Raw genomic sequence first — 25,824 nt, forward strand, 5'->3', positions numbered from 1 at the left:
CTGAGAACAATCATAATGAAATTAAGAATAAACTCTTTTTTGGATAAACTAATTTTAAGGTTTAGATTAAAATGTCTCTTCTTGGAGATTGCATGTCAAATTTCTGCACGCTCTATATGAAATGTAGAAAGATTGTTTTAAATTTTTAAATGTCCTTAAACCCTGAGCATGGTTGCTTCTACTTTTGTTTGCTGCATTTTGTGAGCTTCAGAGGTTTTTCAGCATGCTTGTGGCAGAAACAACCAAAAATTGTGTGTGTGTGTGTGTGTGTGTATATATATATGTATTTATGTGCTAAGTTGGTTCGAGTAAAAGCATGAATAAAAGCTGCTTTCAATACTTGCCAGACTGCTTTATTATTGTTAATGACTTGGTGATAATTTTGCCTAAATATGCTTAGATTCTGACCATGCATGCTTTTGCGGCAGAGTGGGGTTTTCGTTGCGAATTCGTGAAGGTGGAATGTCTGAATTGAATGTCTGTTTGGTACAACAGAAAGTGCATTAGTGATCAGCGATTAAACCTGATTAATTCATGGAAACATTTCGTGATGGTAAGATCTGAGTAATGTTTATTTACGATAATTAATTCTGCTTACTGAAAAAAAAATGCATGTCTGGGATTAAGGAAAGTGTTTATATTTTTAAAATGTAAATTTTGATTATTTCAAAGATGACAGTAAGATTTCAAGTTTTAAAAATGCCTCCTGGATGAGAGAATTGAAACCGTGTTTTGATTTTAGTTTGGGAGTGGATTCTGAAACTGCTGTTTGTGTATTCGAGAAATCATGTGCACGCTCATGTGTGTGAATTCTTTGGGTGATTGATACTCTCCTAGCTAGTCCTTATTCTCTTGAAGAGAGAAAAAGCCTTGGCATGCAAATATTTCTTGGGCTCGTGGGAATTAGAGCCAGCAGAAGCAGGAGTATGGCCAGATGGGATTGGCATGCTTGGCAGGGAGTAGAGACAATGGATGGGGGCGGAGCAGATGGAGGACAGAAGGGATTGCATCTCAGAAAATGGGAGGGGGTAGGGGGGAGTAGGCTTAATAGTGAAGGAAGCCTGGCCTCCCTTTTCAAGGGAACTTCTGACTGCATCTTTCTTTAATCATGAGATAGACTGTCATGTCTGTTGTGGCAACTATTTTTCTTTAAACTGGTAGCCCCTGTTTCACAAATTAGGAAGGAAATCCCATGAATAGAAGTTGCTTTACTGGATTATAAATGATATGCTGTTTGCTGTTGTTTGTAACTTTTTTCTTTGCCATATTCAGGAAAACTAAGAGAGAGCAAAATTAAAATTAAGCTATAATATTATTTGAGTTGGTGGTGTCTAAATAGAAATATGGCAATAACTACCAAACTTATTTATCAGACCTTAGATGATTCAAGCATCTATAGGGTTTACTGTTTTGTTTTGTTTTGTTTTTCCCTAAGTAAGCTTTCAATTTAAGAGTCCTTGCTGACTAATCTACTGTTATTTTACTTCTGGCTTATATAAATCGATGTTCATTCTAGAATAACTTTGAAGGTTTTATTTAAGTATTTGTTGATTTTATCATGAAGCCTGCGGGGTTGACCAATGCCTAGTTCAAATTCTGCAATGAAATTAATCTCTCAGCATCCTCAGTCAAGCCTCCTGTCACCCAAGCGCCCTGGGAACTGGCCACAGTCTTGGGCCAGAAAGGTCACAGAACTGAGAAAGAATGAAAATCAATTTACTTCTGAATTCTGTGATTTTAATGATTGCTTCAAAATTCTAAGGTGAACACAGACACAATTCCCAGTGCTAAGTACAACTGAATTTCCCCCAAATCATGTTGCCAAAGTGTACCAAGAAAACACCAATTTTAAAAGTTTAAATATTCATCTTTTGGTCTGCGGGTCACCCACAGCTCACTTAATCATTTGGTTGATGGACCTTGTGTATGGAGAGGATTTCCATTTTCCGAAGGAAGTTTAGCCATGTTGCGTGTCTCTTTTGACTGCCTTTTGAACCTTGGCTTGAAATTATGACCTGGATAAGAGAATGCAAACCTTTACCTTTCATAGCTTGAGATACATTTAAGATAATTTACTCAAATCATTTATATTGAGTTAAAGAATGAAGCCAATTTCTCATTTCCGCAGTCCTTTTCTTTCCCATGCCCTGTCTTTGGAAATCACTGAAAGAGTCTACTAAACAGCAAAATGCTCCTCACTTGGCAAATTACTGCTAACATTTTTAGAAGGAAATAGCGCCTACAGACAGATCTTTGGACAGATATTTATATTTTGGAGGGTTGACTGGTGTTCATTAAGCAAGATAACCCAGTGTTAAAGAATAAATATTTTCATTGACTTTACCCAATCAAGGTTGTCTAATAGGCTGAGAGCCACATTCTCCTTATGTGGCATGAAACTGGAAGAGCCCTGAAATGGTATTAAATGTCTGGTCACAATAGCATTTGGGCTCAACTGCCAAGCAAATTTCTCACCAAGACATTAACCAGGAAATGCTTACATATTTATGAAGTAATTTGTGGTGTAGCATTGCATATTAAGGATGTTTTGGGTAGTTATGATGAAATGTTACTGTCTGTGTACCTTCCATATGCTCCTTTAATTTACGAAATGTGCTCATCACAGCATCTGGGTGCATTTATATTATACAAGTGCAATCAACTATATGATGGATGCAGTAGGCAGAATGCTAATTGATGGGAAAAGCCCTCTTAGCTTGTACTTTGTAACTTTTCAAATGGGAAGATAAAGCATGTAGCCAAGGACTTTAAGTCTTTGTCTATATTTAAGTTTATTTTTTTTAAATTTTGGGGAGGGGGCAGTTAGGCTTATTTTTATTTATTTATTTAATGGAGGTAATGGGGATTGAGCCACCCACTGAGCTCTATCCTCCCCCCATATTAAAGTTTAAATGTTTTAAGAACTAAGCTTACACTCTGCCCATCTGGAAAATAACACATCTGAAACAAGATTTTGCCCTGTCAAAGTTAGTGCTCTTAATTTCAGTGTTATGAGGACTAGGAAAATTCACAGGGAAACAGCCTTAGTGGATATTTGGTAACATTCAGCCCATGGGGTGCTCTTTATTAATTCAGTCTTCTCTTTCGCTTCCCTTTTTCTCCACTCCCGGTCTTTTATTCCTCTGCTGCTCTACCTGTCATTGATGGATTCAAATGCCATTTGCTCCAGACCTTAAAATTACTAAACAGAAACACTAAACTATATATGAATTCAGCAGAGTATAATGACACGAAGTTCTTACCCATTTTTGTGTGTATTTAGGCTTTGAATGTCTTTGGTTTCTACTAAGGTTACCGTATTGACCCAGAAACATTGATTTTACTTTCTGCTGTCTTATTTACATTACTTGACAGTTGATATTTGAATCTCCTGGAGGCTTCCTTCCCTCAGCCCTCCAGCACCGAGACTGGAGCCAGTCGCGGTATGATAGAGTAGATAGGCCATGTGCATTATATAGAATAACGGGAGAGTCACAACAGTGACAAACCTGTGGCTGTCTTTAGTATCTCGTAGCATGAGCCCAAACTAAATAAAACCAGGAAAAAACAAAAATTCATGAGATATGTTTTCTAGTTTTGTGTCATAAATTTTGTGTGATTATCACTACAGCTTTCCATTTGCTCCTTAAATTTTCACCTTCATTTGAATTCACTTGATTCAGCATTGGTAACTATCTGAAAACTATTTCCCTCTAAAAAATCAATTATACATTTCTGTTTTCATTGTTGTGATCTTTATATATATATATATATATATATATATATATATATAAACTATTACATGTACAAGATTATAGATTACATATATAAATACTATATATAATACAAAGTATGTATATAACTCAGACTACCTTTATGACTTTAAAACACTACTATTTTATTATTAGATCAAAAATTTCACATAGAATTTTGATTTTTTTTTAAAGCTCCTTATTTTGGAGTTGCATAGGGATGGCCTCAGGTGTCAATTCTCAGCAGCCCGTGTGTGAACTATCTACAAAATGGATTATCCTGTATGACTAGATATATTTTCTAGACCACTTAACCTCCCATTGGCTTAAAAATCATTGTTTTCAATTATGTGCCATGACCTCTGTCAATTAGCACATTTAGATTTGAGTGGATCACCTATCCATTGGGTTTGTAGTAGAGCTACAGTATTTTCAGAGTTGAATGTAGTATGTGTATGAATACGTGTGTGTGCATGAAACACTGCTAAATATTTAGCTACTGCATAGTAGGTTTCAAGAGTACATATAAAAAACTAGAAATTTTAGGGTAATAGCTACTCTTGGATTTGCCAAGAGTTTTTCAAAAGCCTTCAAGAAGTACACCATCTCTTTCCAGAGTATTGACAAGTCTAATATATAAGGAATTACTAAGCACTTATCTCAGTGTTTTTTGTACATTTAATAGTTAAGATCTGTTAAAATATCTACTGACTGATTAATCTCTGTCAAAACTCTGCTTGATGCTATGGGTGACTCAAAGGACAATAAGACACTTGCTGCCTCCAAAGTCCAGCTGAAGAATCAGGAGAAACACAAATAAAACTAGAGCAGTATGGAAAGCCGAACTATTTGACCCTCTAGTCTCAATCAATGAATACATATTTGCTGAGCATCTACTCTACACGTCATGGTAGTTGGGAGAAAGGAGAGTTCAGTATGGGTTAAGTAGATGCACGGAGGTTATTCTGCTGTTTGTTCCCTGAGTTTGTTTGAGTAACTCTAGTTATCCAGTCACAAAATAAACGATAACACAAAATCAAGTCAAATCAGATGGGCTACACATGCCATCACACCAGCAGCTGCCTCTGAAGTGGTATTTAGGGCGCGGAGGTATTTCGGAACATGAAGCCAGGTCCCAGGTCACTTGTCTCAGAATCAGTCTAGGTGCTTGTTTCCTGTTCTACATGTTCTCAGGACAACATATTGATGTTGTCTTAAAAGCCAGTTTTCATGCTTTATGAATAATAAGAGTAACACAAGATCTGTGAGACTTTTTTTAACATTTTTTATTGATTTATAATCATTTTACAATGTTGTGTCAAATTTCTGTGCAACTTTTTTATCTAAAAATCACCTGCATGTTTAGTTTACATTCATTTTCTTTATTCATTAAAATTAGCCATTGTTGCTAAGTGTTTCCCTTTAAAAAGTAAGAAATTGGTTTCTTTTAACTGATGGGATGACTTGAAATATTGAGTTATTTTTCCAGCAGTGAATTAGACACTTTAGAGTAAGTATAATTGTCTCAAACCATTATGGTATAATTGAGTGTGTTTGTAAATTACTCCAGCAATAATTTTCAGGATGCCTAATTCTACTTATTTCTCTATCTTTAACTCAGTTTTCTTTTTGAAGGGTACCCGCCAAAAGGAAAATAGAATATGGGTGGATATAGGCAGGAAGCAAAGGTCTGGCCTTAAATGAAACAATCTTAAATAAGTGGTAATTATGTAAACAGTCTATTCATGTTACTGAAATGGTTCTCAATTCTATTCTGTCCTCAGTAAGTTGTTTAAAATATAGTGAATACTTATGGGAAACTTCTTGAACCATTCATTAGAACTAACTGAAATAATGCCTAATTGTAAAATATAAAACTGAATAGTTTTGATTACTTTTCAAAATCTCAAGTTAGGAACAGTCAGCTCAGGTCACTGTTTAAAGGCACTCCTGCAACAAGGGTTTCTTAGATCCCTGACCTTCTAATTTTCCACGTACCCAGTAAGATTTTAATTGCAATAGATGGTGTCATTTTAAACAGAAGACTACTGAAGCAGTAAAAGAATAAATACTGACTTTAGCCTCTCTCTCTACCTAGCAATTCCTGAAACAATGCATCATCTCTGTGTATGTAGTACTTTAGGAAGAAAGATGAGGATTTAAAATGATGAAGTAGAAACGTATATGCTTGGTTTATTTGAAAGTCTACAATTTGAGATCATTTCTAAAAACAAGCCTTTCAGATGAGGATAATATATGTTTTATGTATGTAAATATTACAAAAGGTGAGGATTCATAGGTTGCTTTTTATGGTTGTGGTTGTATTTTTTCCCTTATGAATATATCTGCATTTTTTAAAGGAAAATATTTTATAAATACTAGTTTTGCCAACTTATATGTAATATATCCTATATGTGTAATATATAGGATTTGATAGATCAGTATGATTCTTCTCTTTTTAGTGTTAAAACAAATGTTTTCATTTGAAATAATTTAAATATATAGAAATGTTGGAAACATATTAAACAGAGTTCACTCTTTATCCAGCTTCCCCTAACAGTAACATTTTATTTAAACATTGTACGTTTGTCAATGTTAAAAAATTAACATTCAGTATGCCCTTTGAAAAATGATTTGTTTTTAGAATTTTTGTATCATTGATGCCAGTATTATCAGACTACTCTTAGAAATTTTTAATATCACTTGGTTTGATTCCTACTAATGTTTAAGAGAATTTCTCCCCACTGGGCTACCCAAAATTTCCACTAGACACATTGTCGAGTATTTTAGGAGGAAAAATCATTGTTTTTTCTTCCCATCCTTATCAATGTTGGTTTTATTTTGAAACTGGTCACAGAATCTCTTTTTCCTTTTTTTTTTTTTTTTTTTTTTTTGTTTCCTTGGGGAATTTGTACTGTTCTCAGCACGGAGCACTCTTCTAAACTTGAGACCTACCCTTACAACTGCCCCAATTCTCCTCAAATTCAACATGTCCCATTGTGAACATTATTTTTTGGAATTCGTATCATTTTAAAACATTTTATTTCGATTGATTTATGTAAAGATGTTGTACTCGAGAAAGTTTTACTGTTTTTACTGCTACTGGGGTGATGAAAACCAACTACTCTATAATTTGTGGTACTTCCACTCCCCCATTTGCAAGATGAGGAGTTCGCAGTTCTAATGCTTATGATTTCAGAGTGTGAATCAATGTGAATTTCCTTTCAAAGAAAAAGGTTTTATTAAAGAAAAGTGGTCTTAAAAACAGAGACTGCTTTTCATTTTGTTGAATCACCTCCACTGAATTGTGAGAAGAATCTGCATTCAGTATTTTCTTAGGGAATTTTCATTTTGAAAGTAGTGGGCGAATAATTCGAGTTATGGCTTGCTTTAATTAGACGGAAAGCTCCTTTTCCATTTCCATAATGAAGAGTACAGAGGCTCATTAGCATTCTGTGGGCAAGGCTGGTAAATTTCAGAGAGCTAGTGATTTGGAATCCTAGGAACTCACAATAAGAAACACTGTGGAAGAAATAACATCCTTTCATTTCAACATCATCTTGACAAATGAGAGAAAATTTTGCAGTGTGTGTGTGTGTGTGGTGTCACAAAAGCAAGCAAAATTCTGTGAAAACAAGGGAAAGGGGGCCCCATTCTGTCTGTTCTTCTCCTTGCGTTCCAAATCCTTCACCTTTACTACGAGACTTTGAAATTATTTCAAATCTATTTTTCATACAATATGAATGCCAAAAGAGCTAAATTATTTACTGTGTGTGAAAATATTTATTATTGTGTCAAGAAACTCTGATTCCCTTTCTGATATTCTTAATAAGAACCCTGTGGTGTAAAATCATGGGCTGAATCTATTAAATAATTACCCATGTGAATGCTGTAGCTACCATGTGTATTTTTAGGCTTTATATCAATAAATATTTTATACAGTGCTGCATATTCTGGACTAAACGTCCTTCATCCCCAAGTCAGTTTCAGATTCTTCTCTAAGAAACAAGGTGCACTGTGGCGTCTAATGAAACTGGTAAGGAAAGTGGTAACAAAAACAATCAACAGCACAGTCTGAGAAGAATTCTCATCACCAAAAATGATTTATGAAAAAATTAATTTAAAAAAATATCAAAGGAGATTCCCAGAGAACAAGACTTTTTAAACATTTTTCTGTAAACGTGAAAAAGAAAGTAGGTCTATTTGGGGAACCAAAGATTATATTGGCAAGACAGATTATTTTATGAATATTCAAAATTTAGATGTAAAACTAATAAAGCTTATGACTGTCTATAGTCATTTGAAATATTTTGCAGGGAAATCTTCTTAGACAGAAGGAAATGAAATTAGAACTTTGACATTTATCTTCTTAAGACTTAATATATGGAAGGTGCAGTGACTGAATTCTTTTTTCTGTTTGTTATCAGCATCTAAACCTAGACAGGACTTGATGGATTCTCTGGGAAACCAGTATTCTGGAGTACAAACTGACAGGTCCAGTGGAGGTTCAGCGTTTACTGCAATCTTATAATGATAGCTTTGACGCCCAGATTATAGTTAGCTTGAAACACTTCAACTTTAAAGCATTGCCTGGACCCCACAAAGCCTAAGAAGCATTGTGGCTGTTTCCGTGTCTTGGCAATTGTAAGTAGTGCTGCTGTGAACCTGGGGATACTACTCAGCCATACAATAAGAATAAAATAACGCCATTTGTAGCAGCATGGATGGACCTGGAGATTGTCATTCTAAGTGAAGTAAGCCAGAAAGAGAAAGAAAAATACCATATGATATCACTTATATGTGGAATCTTTAAAAAAAAAAATTTACCAATGGGGAGAGGAGGTGGGAAGGGATAAAATGGGAGTTCTAAATTTGCACCTCCTGGGGAGCAATGGAAATGTGAGCTATCTTGACTGTGGTTTCATAGGTGTATGCATCTATCAAAATGCATCAAATTGTACATCTGAAATATGTGTAGTTTACTGTACAGGAATCATACCACAATAAAGGTGTTTAAAAAGAAAAAGAACTAGGGAGAGTAAAGAGGGGCAAGGTTTTATGAGGTGTGGTAACCTCACACTTCTCATCAGCTTTTTTCATTATGGCCACGTGATGTAAGGCCTCGATTCCATTTCAGCAGCTTTGGAACACGTTCAGCACACTTAGTGTCTTTCCTGGCTAATCACCTATTACATATTTTATTCTTTCATTGGGAATTTCTACTGGGAAAAGAAAAGCACAACATGAGAGCTGTGAGTTTCAGTTTTATTTGGGACTTACTGAGAACCGTAGCTGGGAGACAGCCTCTCAGATAGCTCCGAGAAACCGCTCCGAAGAGGTAGGCAGGGAGCCAGTATGACTGTGAGTTTGGTGAAGGGGCGCACGCAGTCAAGTGTACACCTCGGCAGAAGGCTGCTCATAGTCACAAGGGATAGACATCTCACTTAATGGTTTTAGTGCTTTTCTAAGTACGGGAAGATATGAGAATCCAGTTTCATAAAATTTTCCCCTGAAAATATCTACCTATGTGAGAGCCTGTTCTGCCAGTTTTCCCAAGGCACAGAGCGCTGCCTCGCTCATTCCTGATCTCAGCTCTGAACTCTTTTCAGGGTGTGCTCTAGGTCAATGACTACTATGGCTAAGGACTCAATTCTTGTCGAACCGGGTGGCAAGTGACATTCCTTAGTTGGCAGGGGTAGTGATTACCATTTAAAATTTATGGTAAACGGGGTAGAATTAACTCTGGGAAAAGTATGCCTGCCTTCTAGAAAGATTTCATCAGATAACTCATTTTACCCTTTTTAATTAAAGTGACTGAGAAGCGGCTTTTATTTGTTTTACCTTGTATTGTTTGGTGGAAGATATTCAAGGACAGGAAAATCCTCTACTAGACACTTTCCTATTCTGTGCCTTAAGTTTTGGTGTTTAAGGGGGGTGAAGTCTTTGCTGCTATGAGAGAGCTCAGTCCTAGACACGGTTTAGTTGGCTAGCCCTGGAGCAGAGCTGGTCTGATGAATTGTCTTACTAAGACTTGTACATTTTGTAATGCTCCTTTCCTTTTAACCCCCTTGCTAGTATTTTGAAACCCAAGACCTATTTCCCATTTCATTGGGTGAGACATTAGTCCCACTTGCTTATGCCTGGAATACCTCCATCACTGGTCTTCTTTGTAAAATGGACTGAGACCCCTTGTCGCTTCCCAAACATAGATGGGGGAACCCTTTTCTTACCTTTTCTCCTTCCTCCTGCTCATTCTTTCCTTTACAGTTTCCTGCTTGCTTTGCCTCTTTTCTTCTGCTTTAACATCCAACAGAAGTCTGCTACTGACATCTATTACTTTCTTCTGCCCCATTTGTGTTACTTAAGAATCAAACTTTGACCAGAAGATTGGTACAAAATTGCTAAGAGACTAGCCGTTATTTTTAGACCTCTTGGAAGTCCGGAGAATCCACTGGGTTCTGTGACATTGAAAGGAGATACACTGAGCACAGCTTAATTCTTAGATGAATACAGTTTTGCAGAATTTTAAGAATAGAAAGTAAGATTACTCATCATAGGAAGAGCTAACTGGATGGAAACTACAGAATCCTCAGGGTATATGTATTAGAAATTTAACTGGTCGAAACTCCTTGACACTTCCTTTTTGTTTGTCTTGTTTATATTTCGTTTTAATTTTTTCCTTTAAATCAAGGGCATAATATTTGTTGCTGCTGAAATTTTTAGTTATTTGGTGTCGTTAGCCTTAGGATTCAGTATTCCAAGATGCATAACAGAAGGGTTGGCAAAATGGTATCACTAGTAACAACCTGTCAGATGACAGTTTCCTTACTTCAAATTAAGGTGAAACAGTCAATATTCTAACTACCTTTAAACCACCAATTGTTTTAGGTAAAAACTATCACATTTAGTTGAAAAATAACTTGTTTGGATCCAATAAATTCCACTTCATTGATAAAGCGTCAGGCCCTGTATACTGTCATTTAATCTTTGACTGTCAGCAAGCCATTTCATGAAATCAAAGATTATTATATTTATGTATGTATGCATGTATTGTGTATCTATATATTTTAACACATTTTATTTTTAGATAATTATAGATTCATAGATCGTTGCAAAGAAAGGTACAGGGAGGTCCCCTGCACCTTTTATCCAACTTCTCCCCATGTTAATATCTCACAAAACTATAGTTAAATATCAAAACCAGAATATTGATATCACTATGAATCATAGAGTTTATTCAGATTTCACACGTTATAGATGCATTTATGTGTGTGTGTGTGCATGTGTGTCTAGGTGTGTCTGTGTAGATCTGTGCAATTTCATCAACATGTATAGCTTCTTGTAACCACCATCAAAATCGAGAGTCTTATCCGTTTCCCAATGTTCATTAACATTTTAAAGGAACCTAAGGGGATCATCTACTGTAACCTACTTATATTGGATGGGGAGTGATTTGCCCCAGGTCGATGGGTTAGATAATGATTGAACTCCTAGCTGAATCTCAGAATGCTATGTCCTATACTAGGCCAGGTTCAGGCATCCCACCTTACATTTCCAATTTTATGAAGTAGGCAGTTGTTCTACAAGTTTGAAGATAAGAGAATTGAAGGAAACACAAGTTTTAAAATAATTGTGTTGACCAATTTCATCACAATTCTGTATTTTTAACAAATCTGATATTCTAATTTTATCACTGGATGCATAATGGGTTATGGGAACATTAACCGTCAATGTGAGCATTAGATTGATATTTCAGACAGAGCATGTATATGTTGGAGGTAATCTGTGTGGCTTCATAGGAACTCAACATGGTTGCTAAGTGGGAGAAGGTAGTTAGTTGTTATCTGTAAAGGATCCCAGAGATTTAGCTACAGATTAAATAATCTGTACTCTTCATCCAAAGAATTGAATGTCTACTCCCTCGCATTTGCACTCAAATGCATGGAATAATTTACGAAATCTTTTTCCTTTCCAGATTACCGTTTATGCTCACTTTAATTTAGTTACCTCTTGTAAAACTATTGAGGTGAAGTTTGGGGGGATTTGGAAACTCGTGGAGGGGGGTATCACAGCATCTGATTTAATGCACTCACCTGTTCCATATCCTCTTTGGAACCATTTTCAGTGCTACTCGCTTTGTGAATAAATCTGGTAATGGAAGAGTAGAACAGAAATTATTTGGAAAGAGTGTAGGATCAAAGACTTTTCTACTATATCAGCATCACAGAAATGAGAGATGTAAAAGGCCCATTAGCTGATTTGCCCTATTTCCATGGAAATTGCAGTGAACATTTTTCAAAAGACTTAAATCTTATTTTTGTTTAAAATAAATAGGAATTCAATGTAGATTCTTGTTAGAACTTGAAACTGCTGCTTGTTATGTTTTCCGGGTTGTTTTTCTTTTTAAATCTACTTGACAGTTTGTGTAGCTAATTACTTTGTTTTCATTTGTGTAATTCCAACACTGCTGTAGCCTTTTTAGAAGGCGGAGGGGAGGGGAGTGCTACCCTACTTTTAAGGTACATCAACTAGCTGTTAAATCAAGGAGTGTGAAGAGGGTGGAGAGAACGATTGTGTGTGTGTGTGTTTGTGTGTGTTGGGAAGATGGGTCAAAGTCAAAGCAGCACAGTGGACTTTAAATTACTAGGCTTTGGTAGCTGATCACACTTTGGTGAAGGTTTTGTCAGTAACCAAATGCAGGTGATAATGGGGTCCCTTGTGGCCTCATTTTATATAGGACACTTTGTATCACGATGGAACAGTTACAGCAAAAGGTTTTGCTAAGAAAACTAAAGAATATACACTCTTAGAAATCTAGCTCTTTTTTGGTTAGTAAACGGTTTTTTAATATTGGCTTAATTTGCATAGTGCAGTTTTAGAGAGAAGAAGAAGCCTTATAATCTGAAGAGAATTTGTTAAGAATTATTTCTTATACCAAATAGATAACTTTAAAACTTTCCAATTTTAGTGTTTGTAGATTCCATTTATGGAGGAAAAATGTTTTTTTCAAGCATCACTGCTTTTATGGCCAATTAATCATGAGTCTAAATTTTGGAATTTAGAAGCATGAACTGAACCATTTAAGAGCAATTGAGATACTGATGGTTCAAATGAGATGAAATTATTTCTTGTGTATGTCTGTTTTTGTTGGTGGTGGTAGCGTTGCTTTTTGTGGGGAGAGGTGTTTGATTTAATGACTAGACTTACACACTTTAATCTAATTTCTTACATTATAGGATGAGACCTTTTTAAAAAGATCTTCCACAATTCTTTAGACTGAAAGTTTGCTTTAACTGATCATCCTTAAATAATCACCATGCTTCTTTAAAGATACGACCATTTTGAATGAGGAAATTAATGTGAAATTGAGTAGAAAATTTTTATAGCTATTCAGGAATACAACTCTTTGTAACAATGACAAAAATTATTATTGTTGATTTTATGTATACAGCTTCCCTTAGAGCAGCCAAACTGGTGAGACTGGCTATCTAAGAATTAATAATGATTGACCAGATTTCCACATTTGCATAGATAGATAGGTAGGTAGGTAGAATTTTGTGGTTTCTGGTTGCTATAAGCAACAGAGACAGTTATTTCTAAACCTTTCATGACACAATGAATGGCAAACATTGTGTGCCTAGTGATTTGAACCTCCACATATGAACTCGGTTAAATGCTTGAGAGCTAAGATGAAACTTGTACACATTCTTGCAAACCATTGCCATGGCAACCTACTTAAAATTTTCAAGGTCTGTCTCCCTCGAGTTTGCACCTGCAGTTAGCTTATTGTGAAACAAAAAGAAGGCTTTCCAGCTTGAAAATGCTTTGGAATGGTTGGGAGTATGTTTCGAAATAAAGTGGAGTTTAAAAGTTGAAAAGCAAAATATAACATTCGGGGAGAAAGTGTATTTGCATTCTTCATGCAATATTTAGCTTTTTTTTCTCCTCCTACTTTGCATATTATTCTAGGGAAGGGCAAATGTGGATAGTCTACCTATTGTGGTTATTAGGATACTGGGGTTTTGTCCACTTTAGTGTTAAACTTACAGCCTCAAATTAACAAATTTGCATGTTTTGTATAATACTAATGAAGGTGAGGATAGCTAAGATTTATTTAGTGTTTATTATGCACCTCTAATGTTGAACACTTCATCGATCATGATTTTCTTAATTTTTACAACTGCACTGCCAAGACTGGTACTGCATCCTTCCCACTTTATAAATAAGAGGTTAAGCAAATCACTCAAAATTTAACAACTCCAGATTTACACTCCAGTGTCCATGCACCGAGTCCCTGGGGAGCAGTGTTGCAAATCCCACAACCAGCACTAGCACTCCTCAATTTGTCAAGTGAAAAGCTGGTCCTAGGAAACCAGGAAAGTAACCACCACAGAGAATATCTCTCTCTCCACTCAGGATAACCGGAGTGAACCATGCATCCTGGGTAAATGTAGCTGAACCCTTGCCTGGCAACCTCAGGTTCTACCTATAAGTACAACCCAATGTACCCCCTCTCCCCAGCCCTCGTCTTTTAGGTAGCAGAGTGGTCAGACACAATAAGGCAGCCACCTTCCTTGTTACATTGCTCATCCCCCTCCCTGCAAACTGCAAACGCAGGGGAGCACAAAGAAGGCTTGGCTTCTATTTGACTAGATCTTGAAAAATAGAGATTGAGGTATTTGGAGTCTAGTTCCAATAGGGTTTCTTGGACTTAATGAAATAAGAAAATGATCATAGTAAAAGTTTTATTTAAGAATCATTTATTTAAGATCATTCTGTTTAAGAATGATCATAGTAAAAATATTACCTGGTGGCCCAGTTACCAATAAATGTACTACCTTCATAAGGAACTCTGCATTTTGGGGAGGCTAACAAGTCCTGGGTATTTTAAGCCACGAGCTTCACTGAGGGCTCTAAGGCTCCTGGGCTTTCTTGTTTGACACCCTCTCTGACCCTGTTTCTCTTATAGCCAATTTATTATTTATTAAGATATTTACAGACCCTTGATAATCTAGACTTACAGCTTAAAGCGGATATGAAGGCGCATATTTGAAAAGGGAGAAGAGCATGAGTAAAGCCTGACAGTGATAGACAAAAGAGAAAAACTAGGAAGAGTTAGGCGTCATCTAAAAAGTAAGAGAGTAGCTTGACGACCTGTGGAGCAGGGCAGTCGATACTGTTCTCTTTCGGTGTCTGAGGTCACTGCGATGTTGCAAGCGCTACTGATGCACGTGACGTTGCCAAACCACCAAGAATAGCTTGTCTTCTGAACTTTCTGTTTACCCGGTGACACTTACATAATTCCAAAAGATCTCATAATGACCCATGACATATTTTTGTGTGAATAGAAGGCTTATTTCCTGTCCCTAATCAGCAGGTGTCCCAGTAATGAGAATGAAGGGAAGGTGGAAGGATTTGCAGAGCTGTGTCGGGGAGGAGAGGGGCACATCCTGGTGGAGAGGCATGATAGCAGCTTCGAGGAAACATGTCAGGACTGAGCAGAACTGATTGTAAACGCAAGGTGGGAGAGATAAGAGCTACCCAGCAGAGGATGTGGTTAATCACTTGCCATCTAAGTGTTTTACTTGTGATCTTTACTTATCCCAAAGTTTTTAATAGCAAAAAAAAAAAAAAAAAATGTGTGAATAGTAGTTGAAGTAGTCTTTAGCAGCGGCATAACTAAATAAAATACTCACATACCTGTGGGAAGAGTTCAGGCTCAGATGCCACTTAATGAAATATATACACAAATGAAGACTCTCTCATGAGGCTCCCAGTCCTCAACAGATGACGGTTTGCAAAATTCCCCCCCCAGCATCTGCACATGTATTCTTCAGACAGTCCTTAGTGGGCTTTGCACAGGCTGCTGAGTGCTCACCGGTCTGGTAGCCCCAGGTGATGTCAGAAGGCACCGTTCCCTGGGATTTCTCAAAGTCTTTGCTTAAATTTTTAAATAAAACCTAGGAAAGGATTGAGAATGACAAATCATGCTTGAGAAGTTGGGGGAAGGTAGCAAATTAATCCGCTGTTCTTTTTGTCTTGTGTTCTATATCCAAACATGAAACCGGGGGCAACGGAAGGAATCGGTACCAGGGAGGGCCAGGAGGTCAACATCCACTCCTGAGCTGGACACTGTGGGTGCCGTGACTTGGTGCTGCACACTTGAACGTGCCAACTTAAAGTTTCCCTCTCTTTATCCGTAAGGGAACTGAAATAGGTTACTCAAGTCTCTGAACTGTGAAACAATAGAATTTGATGAGCGCTTGGTCACATCCTGCAGCTAGGGAGAGAAAAGAAACCCCTTGGCTTTTCAATACACTGGTAATGTTACAATATTTTTTCTAGGTGTTTTAAAAAAGTGCTCTCATATCAACTATGTGATTTACTCTGTTTACAGGAGATATGAATTTAAGCCAGGAAATTGCCCTTCCTTTGTGAAAGGCATGTCTGTGTCTAAAGATCTCAGGAGTCCGGTGCTAGGAATAAACTTGCCTTTCCATGTTGCAAGGAGAGCAAAGTGAGAATGTGTACGGAGCCAGCTGTGTCTATATGGTAAATACCCTCAAGAGCATCTTCTGAGTGCCAGCCACTGTGCTAGACCATGTGCCTCTCTAGCCCTAGAGAATTGTAGACTCATAAACATCCTGCTAAACAGGTGTAAATAATTTCATTTTTACCTAGGAAGTAACTTAAAGAAGGTAGAACATTTGCCTAACGTCACACAGCTAATATGTGGCAGAGCTGGGATTTCGGCATAGTCTGTCTGGTTCTAACACCCATGTTCCTTCCATGTTCAGTGGTCAAAGAAAGATTTTCTGCTCATAGGAAGCCTTAAAGAGAGATCTTCTGAATCATATACAAACTTCATTTCATATATCTGAAGTTCTCCACGCTATTCAGGGCAGGGATGTCTGGTTTCCTTTTATATTCCTCCTCCGCATAAGCCTTTATTAATCAAAAGTATTCAGTAGATAATTGTGAATGGATTAATGAATTAATGAATGTGTGAATGCATGGAAGAATCAATCAAAAGATAGAAATTTCACTGATTTCTGGGGCTGAATTTGATGGCTGGTCTCTGCCAGCCTTTATCTTCATGCAGTTTATTTCGGGAAAAAGATCAAAGTTTCATCTGGTAGCTAGATTTTGAAGGAAAATGTTATAAAGGTAGAGTTTCCTTATAATTAAATGCAAGTATTTACAGTGTAAGATGATTGCAGTCAAGTTCAAGGGAGGCTGGGAGAACTGGAGGAATATTATATAGGAAAAAAAGCCCAGAATGACAGTCAACGGTTTTTCTCAGTCCTTTCTATAAAGCGGGCTATACCTTCTTGCTATCTCAAAGGACGGGAATGCGTCATAAAAGCAGGCAGACCAACTCACTGCAAGACATTTTTAGCTTTTCCTTCCTTCTAACTTTCAGTCATTCTCTCTTTGCAGTTAAAGATAATGTCACTTTTTGCTATTTCTCCACCATAAATTTCCAGCCATGAGGCATAATGTAAAAGCCAGTTACAAAGTTTCATTGTCACTTCTAGAGATGGTAGAAGGCAGATAAAATCTTTGAAAAAGTGTGATTTTTGCCACAATTCTCGTCTCCAACTCTTAGGAGTTAGGCGCCTGGAAAATAATCTATACTTGTTCACTCTTATTTTGAGATTTAATGAGCTGTTATAAATGAGCACTTGTGACAAACACATCCCTGGATGTAGGGAACTTAGGATGACCATCAGGAGTGAGATTATTTGAAATGATTCCATCAATTCAAGTGTCACATGTAATATTTCTTCTATTTTTAAAGTCAAGATGCATCCTTCACTCAGTTTACTAATTCTGTTTTCACAATCATAATTCTTTTCATAAAATGCTTATTTAAATTGCAGATATTTAAAGAGGAGAAGCCAGGTTTTAAAGATTTTTTCCATCTTTACTGAAGCATAATTGGCAAATAAAAATTGTTGAAGGTGTATGACTTGGTGTTTTAATATACATATACAGTGCGAAATACCGCAATCAGTGGTGATGACATTTTAAATCAACTCTGTTGAACTATGACAGATGTTCTAGGGGCATAAAACATAGACATAATTTCTGTGTCATAGAAATATATGAAATAAGGTAAACCATAAACCCAAGAAGTTGCCAAATGTTTGGATTTAAACAGAATTTGGAAATGCACATACCTCTACTATTCTGATGCACTGAGAAAATGCTGTTCAGTGTCTTATAAGAGTTGATTTGCATTTTATTAATCCATATAGGGGCACAGCCATAGGCAATGCCATGTTATAACTGCAGATGTAACCATGACAATAAGCAGCATTGTGCTGCATGGATCACGCTTAGAATCAGTCTCCTCTTCTCCTCCCCTCAACCCCCTCCTCCTTCTCTCTGTGTCTCTGTCTTTGTCTCTCTGTGTCACTGTTTCTCTCCTTTGATTAACAGTGTTTGCTAAGTGATCTGTTTTTCCTGTTCTTTGTTCATTTAGATGCTCTAGATATAATAGAGCATGAATTAGAAGTAAACTCTGGATGTGGACACAGATGGTTCAAGTTGTCACAATCTTCTAAGTCTCAGGAAAGTGATTAAGGAGGAGAACTTAGAGGGAACTGCAGCATCCCTGCAGCTGTGCAGTGACTCTTCTGGAGATCTGGCCTGGAGAAGAGGGAACCACAGTGTCGGGCATAGATTGGCACTGCCTATCTTGTAGGTTACCAGTGAAATTGGCACAGATGCACTAAAGAAGCAATGCTGAAGTGAATCAGATCCTGCTACCAAAGGGATCAACTCAAAACAGCAGCGTTTATGTGAGGGACCAGTTGAAGTGAGAGATACAGAACCTATTCAACTGAGGGGACAAGAGGATTTCAAGACACAAAAGTGAAATTTAGGGGGGAGGGTGTAGCTCAAGTGGTAGAGGGCATGCTTAGCATGCACAGGGTCCTGGGTTCAATCCCCAGTACCTCCTCTAAAAATAAACAAATAAATAAACCTAATTACCTCCATCCCCCTGCCACATACACACAAAAAAAACCTAAAAAAAATTAGAAACAAAAATTTTTTTAATGAAATTTATTCAGTTAAGTGGATATTTTGCTGTCCTCTTTAAGCACTCCCAGAACTGTTCTTCATATTATCATGTAAGGAACAAAAATAATTCTGCATTTGTTGTAATAACAACTTACATAAACATTCCTTTATGAGAACTTTCACATTTACAAAGTGCTTTCACACATCTCAAAATTGATCCTCATGATATCCCTGTGAAATGGAGAAAATATTATATCATGTATAAATGTTTACATACACATATATTCACATACATAGTATATGTACATGTGTACATATATATATATATATATAGTCACATATACAGTAAATACAGTCTTATGTACTGTTGAGAACACAGAAACCAGTTCAAGATGATACGTATTACTTATGAGATCTGGATTGAGACCTGACTTCTGGACTGGTATATATTTTCCATTATTGATCAACATACTACAAACTAAACTGAAGTGGTTCAACGGTACAGTGTTCCAAATATGTATTAATGAACCAAAGTAGGTACCATACAGAATGAAATAGTCAGATATGGAAGCTTGGAGTTCCAGTTTAACTGTCACCAGCAAAGACCGGATCTTCTTAGTGTATGAACAAAAGAATATTGTAAAATTTAAGCCACATCATGTTTACTCTCAATCACTGCTTGAGAAAAACACTCGTAGTGGTACTGCTCAGATATTGGCTAATTTGGTGGAGCTCAGTATAGAAACTAGCATATATTTAACAAATGGGTCAAAAAAATTCGGAAACCCAACTTTCTGTCAACTAAATCGTCATCATCATTTCCAACCACATTCCTATTTTTTGGTGTTCCGTACTCCAAGCTTTGTGTGGGATAAATATTCTCATATCTTTCCAAGTTAAAGCTCTACCAAGCGGACACTGGCCATGGTCCTGCCCATTAGGAAAGGCATATTCTGGATAACTAGCTGCTTGTGGATCCTTCTACCCCTGTGATTTTGACCCTCCAGTTCTAGGGCCATCATGTAAATGAGACTGCCCTGATCAATGAAAGCATGTCTAGATTGTATCTGGTGAAACAACTGTATTATTAACAAATGGTCGCTTCCATTTACTGATCCACAAGACATAATAAGAGATAATTTGACAAAACCCTAATGATGGTTGTGTGAGAGAGACAAAGATAAATATCTCATTAGCACTTACAGTGTGAAAACAGTGGTTAATAAGAGGGACCTTGGAAATTTTCATCAGTGGATTGATGAGAAGAGAGACAAAGAGTTCATTGAGTTAATTTTGTAGCCAGCATGGCCTGAAATGTTCTTAGTCAAGGGAAAAAAAGAGTAAAAGCTTCAATCATTTCCATTTTCTTTCTGTGCTGAAGAATTTAGCTATGCAGAGATAAAAGGCAAGATGTTTAAGATCTTTAAAAAATAAGTTAAGAAAAGATTATCACAAGTAAATAAAGCACTTTTGGGGTTTACTCCATTCAGAATAGCCATGGCTATATCAACACCTGAATGTTTGTAACCAGAGTGAGAGATGTGAACGCTAACATTATGTTCCTTTTTTAGTACCATGTAACGTGCTGCCATGGCAAGCAGTGCAATAGCTGTGTGTATGTGTCCACTGTATGTGTGTGAGCTTTCTTCATGACAGTTTTAGTGGTTACGTATCTAAAATTCAGTACTCTTCTTTACCACCTTTTAACTTATTTTAAATTTATTTCATCAAATATTGTCATAAACCACATCAAATCCTTTAAAGAACAAGATGGTTTTGGATGGATGGATGGATGGGTGATGAATGGATGGGTAGAAGTCACAGTCTCCTGGCGGTTGGGATTAATAGCTTTGCCATTAATTAGCAGTGTAATTTAGGCAAATAAAAACATGTAATCTTCTAGCTTCAGTTTCCTGATAAGTGAAATGAAGCGCTTAGATGAATGATCACTAAGATCTGGCTTGGTACAAGAAGATGACTGCTTGACCAAAACATGATTCTGTTCCCCAACATGATCGGTGCCAACAGAGCTTGGATTTTGCAGGCATGTTGTTGAAAGTATCCATCATTGGCATGTTACAATTACAAAATCTGTTCTGGCCTCATTACCAATAAGGATTTTCAGTGCAACCTGTGTGACTAATTAATCCATTCAGTCACAATAGTTGGACTGAAGATTCACATTGACACAGTTAGGAGCCCAGATTTGCATTGTAAACATCTGTCAGCATTTATTTAATATGGAAATTGCCAAACCTATTTCAGAAAGGGCTTTGTCCAAAACCTAAACAAATAGGGAACACATTCAAACACATGCATATACTAGTTTCCCTTTTAGCATCTCCACCCCACTTCTAGCATCTCCACCCCACTTCTAGCATTCACTGGAGGTCTAAAACCCCCAAATTCTAATTCATGAGAATCCAAGAGAATAGATTATTCAAATACCTTCCTAAAAATTTAAACTTCACTGTAACTCTTTCTTTGGCTAAGAATGGAAACGCAATGTGAGCACAGAGGTCATCATTAGCTTAAAGAAATAATAAAAAATCATGCACTGTATTTTTTAAAAGCTAAATTTAATTTCAAGTTTCCTGACACCAACCAGGTTTCTATTTTGCAGGTTTACTATTTTGCACAACTTTGCTAAAATATGTGTTCTTTGGATTAGGCAGGAATCCAGTTCTTTTCTTTATCTCATAATTTCCTTTAAATTCATTTTTCTGTGGCATTACTATCTATCTTCCGCTTAGAGTTTTTTTTCTGTTAGGATGACCAGTATCAAATGCATGTAAAAATGCATGTTAGAATGAGTAAGACTTTGTGATCTCTCTACATGGTGAGTGTTTTGATCCAGCCCACTTGCACTGCTCTGGAACCACTGCATCCATTTGAAACAGCCAAGACAATTCTGAAGAAAACTCAATGGCTTTCAAGTCTGTCTGTTTCCGAGCGGACAGCTGATTTATGGTCACTTTTAGTAATAACCTAAAGGCATCAATTGAGGAAAAAACATTAAAGAAGCATGAAAGCTGGTTGTTTTCAGGGATATTTAAGCTTTTCCCTAAATATTCATGAATGCTAGTGTTCCAACATTCAAATTGGCTAAATGAGTGTACAAATGGGTATTTTTTTTCAAGCAGACACTTAACTATAATCTCTGAATAATAACATCTCCACCTGCATTCTGCATAAGCATGTTGTTTGTGAATATTTAATGAAGTAGTAGATATGGGAGCACTGTTACATCTCAATCAAAATAAGCTGTTAGAATTGAATTGAGTGTTGTTATTTGTATTAATGAGTGATTTGTTCCTATGCTTTAGAATAGAATGGGCTCAATAAGTCATTTACAAGTAGGAGTCACAATTGATACCTTGTTAGGTAGTGACCATATTTTGTGCCCGTCAGAATATTCGGTGTATATAGATGAGTGTCTAATTTGTTGGTGACAGATTGATCTTCATTTTCTTTGTTATTCATGTGCTGGAGCTGAAATTCATCCTTCACATACTGGATCTCAGCCTATTTTTATTTTTATTAGATGAGTGAGCACAGGATTGGCATCTTTATGTGGCATCTACTACTCAGAGAAACAATTAAAGAACCGAAAGCTTTATTGAGACAATGGAAACTACCCTAGGATCTCTACAGTCTTTAAATTCCTTCTACCTTTTAAATAGATTGCTGATTAACTAAAATTACCACTTTGATACTTTCCTTGCTTTGATCAAATTGACCCACTGTTTGGAAATTGTACAATTTGTATTACAATTGGGTTTCTTTTTTTTTTTTTTTTTTTTCAGTTTTTCCCCTTGATGAAAATTGTGACCTCCCCCACTTCTGAGAAGGTTCTTGCCGCACAGGTTATCAGTGCAATGGTTTGGTCCTAGCTTGGAGAATTTGTCACTAAATCTGAATCCTGGCATCTTTTTTTTCAGGAAAACACAGCCAGCAATAAATCTGATAAGAAAGACTATCAGATTCAGTCCAGAAAGGCAGACATGAATGTTCTCTGTCTCCCAGGGCAGCTTCGTGTGGACAAAAGTATCAGCAAGAACAAGTGTCCATCAATTAGCCAAACATGTCACAGTTCACCTCGCAACATACTCAGCCTGTCAGTTGTCTCAGTCAACAGTGTAAATGTCCATCACAGCAGTGAAAGATTAGGGTAAATAATGTAAGACATATGAGCACCATTGCTTGAGACAATTTTTTTACACTGTATTTGCTGTTTAGAAACAAAGTTTCAATCAAAATTTTAGAGTAAATCAAGAAATTCCTTGTGGGCGTCACACTCATAGTGGAAATCCTTTTGTGTGGTTGGAATATACTCTTTTCCTCCCAAAGCAGATTTGTCCTGGTAGGGTGTTCTTCTTGGAGGTCTTTTCGTCCTCATGTGTCAGTCTTTAGCAAAGCCGTGTATCATGAGGAATAAAGAATGCTCCTCTTAACAAGGATACAACATTACAGACTGAGTTCATCTATCCTCTCATCACATCTTTGTAGCACATAGGTATGCAATTGTGCTGTATTTGAAAAAGTGATAGCAAGTGAATATGCAGCAAATTCCACCATCTAAGAATGGTGGTGGGGAGCGGGGGGGAGGGGTGGTGTCTCTGCCTAATAACCCTGAATATTAAATACATTGCTCTGACTTCTTACTGTACATTAAGAGCATCCTTTTTACCTTGTCCTGATTAAGTTTTCCTACCCTATAGCATGTTGCCATTTATCCATAGAACATGTGAATTAAGTTTCAGTGCCCTTATTTCTTGAGTTCTGTGCAAGTCATTTTTCTGCCTAAATATTTTTAGTAGACATTTTGAACAAGAACAGAGGCTTGGCATGTGAATGTACAGACCACTCTGAATCTGGGAAGATCAGCACGGCACCTTGACTTGTGAGTGGTTAAATGCACAGTTAGGGACACTTATCCAAATGGACGGTTATGTAAAGCTAATGCTTTTGCTTGATCTGTTCTGTCTCTTTCAGCAGGTTGTCTCTTTTCTGAAAAAGGTTATAAACATCAGGGAAAGTACACTGAAGAATAGAATTGATTAATGTGACGTATTTGAGTTTCTTTCTACCACTCTTTTCAACAGCATGTCCTAGGGAGGCCGTTCCAAACACAGTGAATTAAATTTAAATTACACAGCTTTGGCTAGAAAATTGTTTGGTTAACTCAGCCTCCAAAATGAAACTTGATTTTTTTTCCCTCCACTTGAGCCACTTCCCTCCTTACAGTGATGCTTTCTACCACGGAGTCTGTCGGTTTGAGGTTTTTTATTCCCAAGACTAGTGCTGGATTTTAATTTCTGAGAGAAAAAAATATGAAAAATAAGAATGTGTGATCATTATACCAGGAAAAGCACATTAAAAACTAAAATATCATTGTTTAATAGGGTCCTACTTGTACAGTGATTTTTTTTCCTACTCTAACGGGCTATAGGAGGTATTATGTATGGCATGACGTCTTTTGTTATTTTTGGTACTGTGTTTTGTGAAAGATAACACTGAGAACATTCTAACACTTTCTGTTTCTGGTAGAATTGTTCCAAAAGGCCGTTGAATGTAAAAAACAGGTCGACTTTTAAAACAAGATTTAACTTGTGTGGCCTAAATAATTTACTTTGCAGGAAACACTATACTGAGTTACCCGTTTCTAGTCCGTGAATTTCCTTTAAGAAGCAGGCTTTATTAGTTATATTTGATGTTTGACTTCTAATTCAGAATTTGAATCTGGGAAGCCAAAGACAGAAGCTTAGTTCAACAAAGTACCAATAAAACTCTTGTATTTTGATATAAATACTAACCTGAAATCTAAAATCGAGAGTAATTCACATGCACAACTTCCAGTTTAATATCTAAAATTTTATTATTTACAAATATAGTGTGAAAATGACTAAGTATTTGTGAGCAACAGTAATGTTAATAACATCACCACTTTTATAAATATTTACAAGGTGTTCCCACTGTAGATATTTCTCATGTACTAATTTAATCCTTACAGCAGTAAGGGACCATTATATGCTTTTTTTTTTTTTTTTTCAGATGAGAAAAAGAAGGCAGAGAACAGTTTTTAAGCTTTCAAAGCAGAGTCTGTCAACTTCTACACTATTGTCATTTTGGGTCAAATTGTTCTTTGTTGTGGGAGGGCTGTCATGTGCATTTTAGGATTTTTAGCAGCATCCCTGGTCTCTGCTCATTAGATGCCAAGAGTAGCCCACCCACTCCCACCCTCAGCCCAAGTGTGACAAAGAAAATGTCTCCTGGCATTGACAAATGTCTTCCCAGGTGGAGTAGCAGAAAGGGGGCCAGCATCACCACCAGGATGAGAAACACTAAAGAAGTTATTCACATCCTCCTCCTCCACCTCCTCCTCCCAAGAACAAAACAGCAACAACCCTATCCCACTTTCATCAATATAGTTACAGTTCCCCAAGGAAAATGAGAAATCATCCTGAATTAATTTTATTTTTATTATTATTTTTTCAATTTTTATTTGTTTTTAATAGAGGTACAGGGGATTGAACCCAGGACCTCCTGCATGCTAAGCATGCACTCTACCACTGAGGTATGAATTAATTTTAAAGAGTATCCACTGTGGTTCACACACACACACACACACACACACAAGTAGCTTTCCACTTGATGTTAGCTTTTGAAAAAGTAGATTATCTGCTCTGGGGTGAATTGAAATAACTGACCTGCCAGACCTCATAATCCAATAACTTGTTATTATCAAGTTAGTTTGGATGTTATCCTGCAAGACATGCTCGTGCCAAAAGGAGGGTGGCTTCTTGCCTTTTAACTCTCACTGTCATGAAAGATACCTACGTGACTATCACACCAGTTGCTGGTAGGGATCGCCGGCATTAACAGTCACCGTTCCCGGAACACTGGTATTTTGAACTTCTTTTAAAATGACAGCAGCAAAATGAAAGAATTCAATCTCCCAACTGTGTTAGAGGAATTAAGAGCAGAGTAACGTGAAACCATCTCAAGATGCCCCTAAATGCTTGTATTTATTGGAAGTTAT

The 25,824-nt window shown here is 36.8% G+C and overlaps 1 protein-coding gene across 25 annotated transcripts in view; it reads left to right on the forward strand.

Annotated features, from left to right (window-relative positions):
- NRXN1 (neurexin 1) overlaps window positions 1–25,824 on the forward strand; it is a 1,020,679-nt gene that overhangs the window by 967,552 nt on the left and 27,303 nt on the right. The gene's annotated exons all lie outside the window — the stretch shown is intronic.

This window comes from Camelus dromedarius, chromosome 15 (assembly GCF_036321535.1).
Source record: "Camelus dromedarius isolate mCamDro1 chromosome 15, mCamDro1.pat, whole genome shotgun sequence".
In the NCBI taxonomy this organism is placed as follows: Eukaryota; Metazoa; Chordata; class Mammalia; order Artiodactyla; family Camelidae; genus Camelus; species Camelus dromedarius.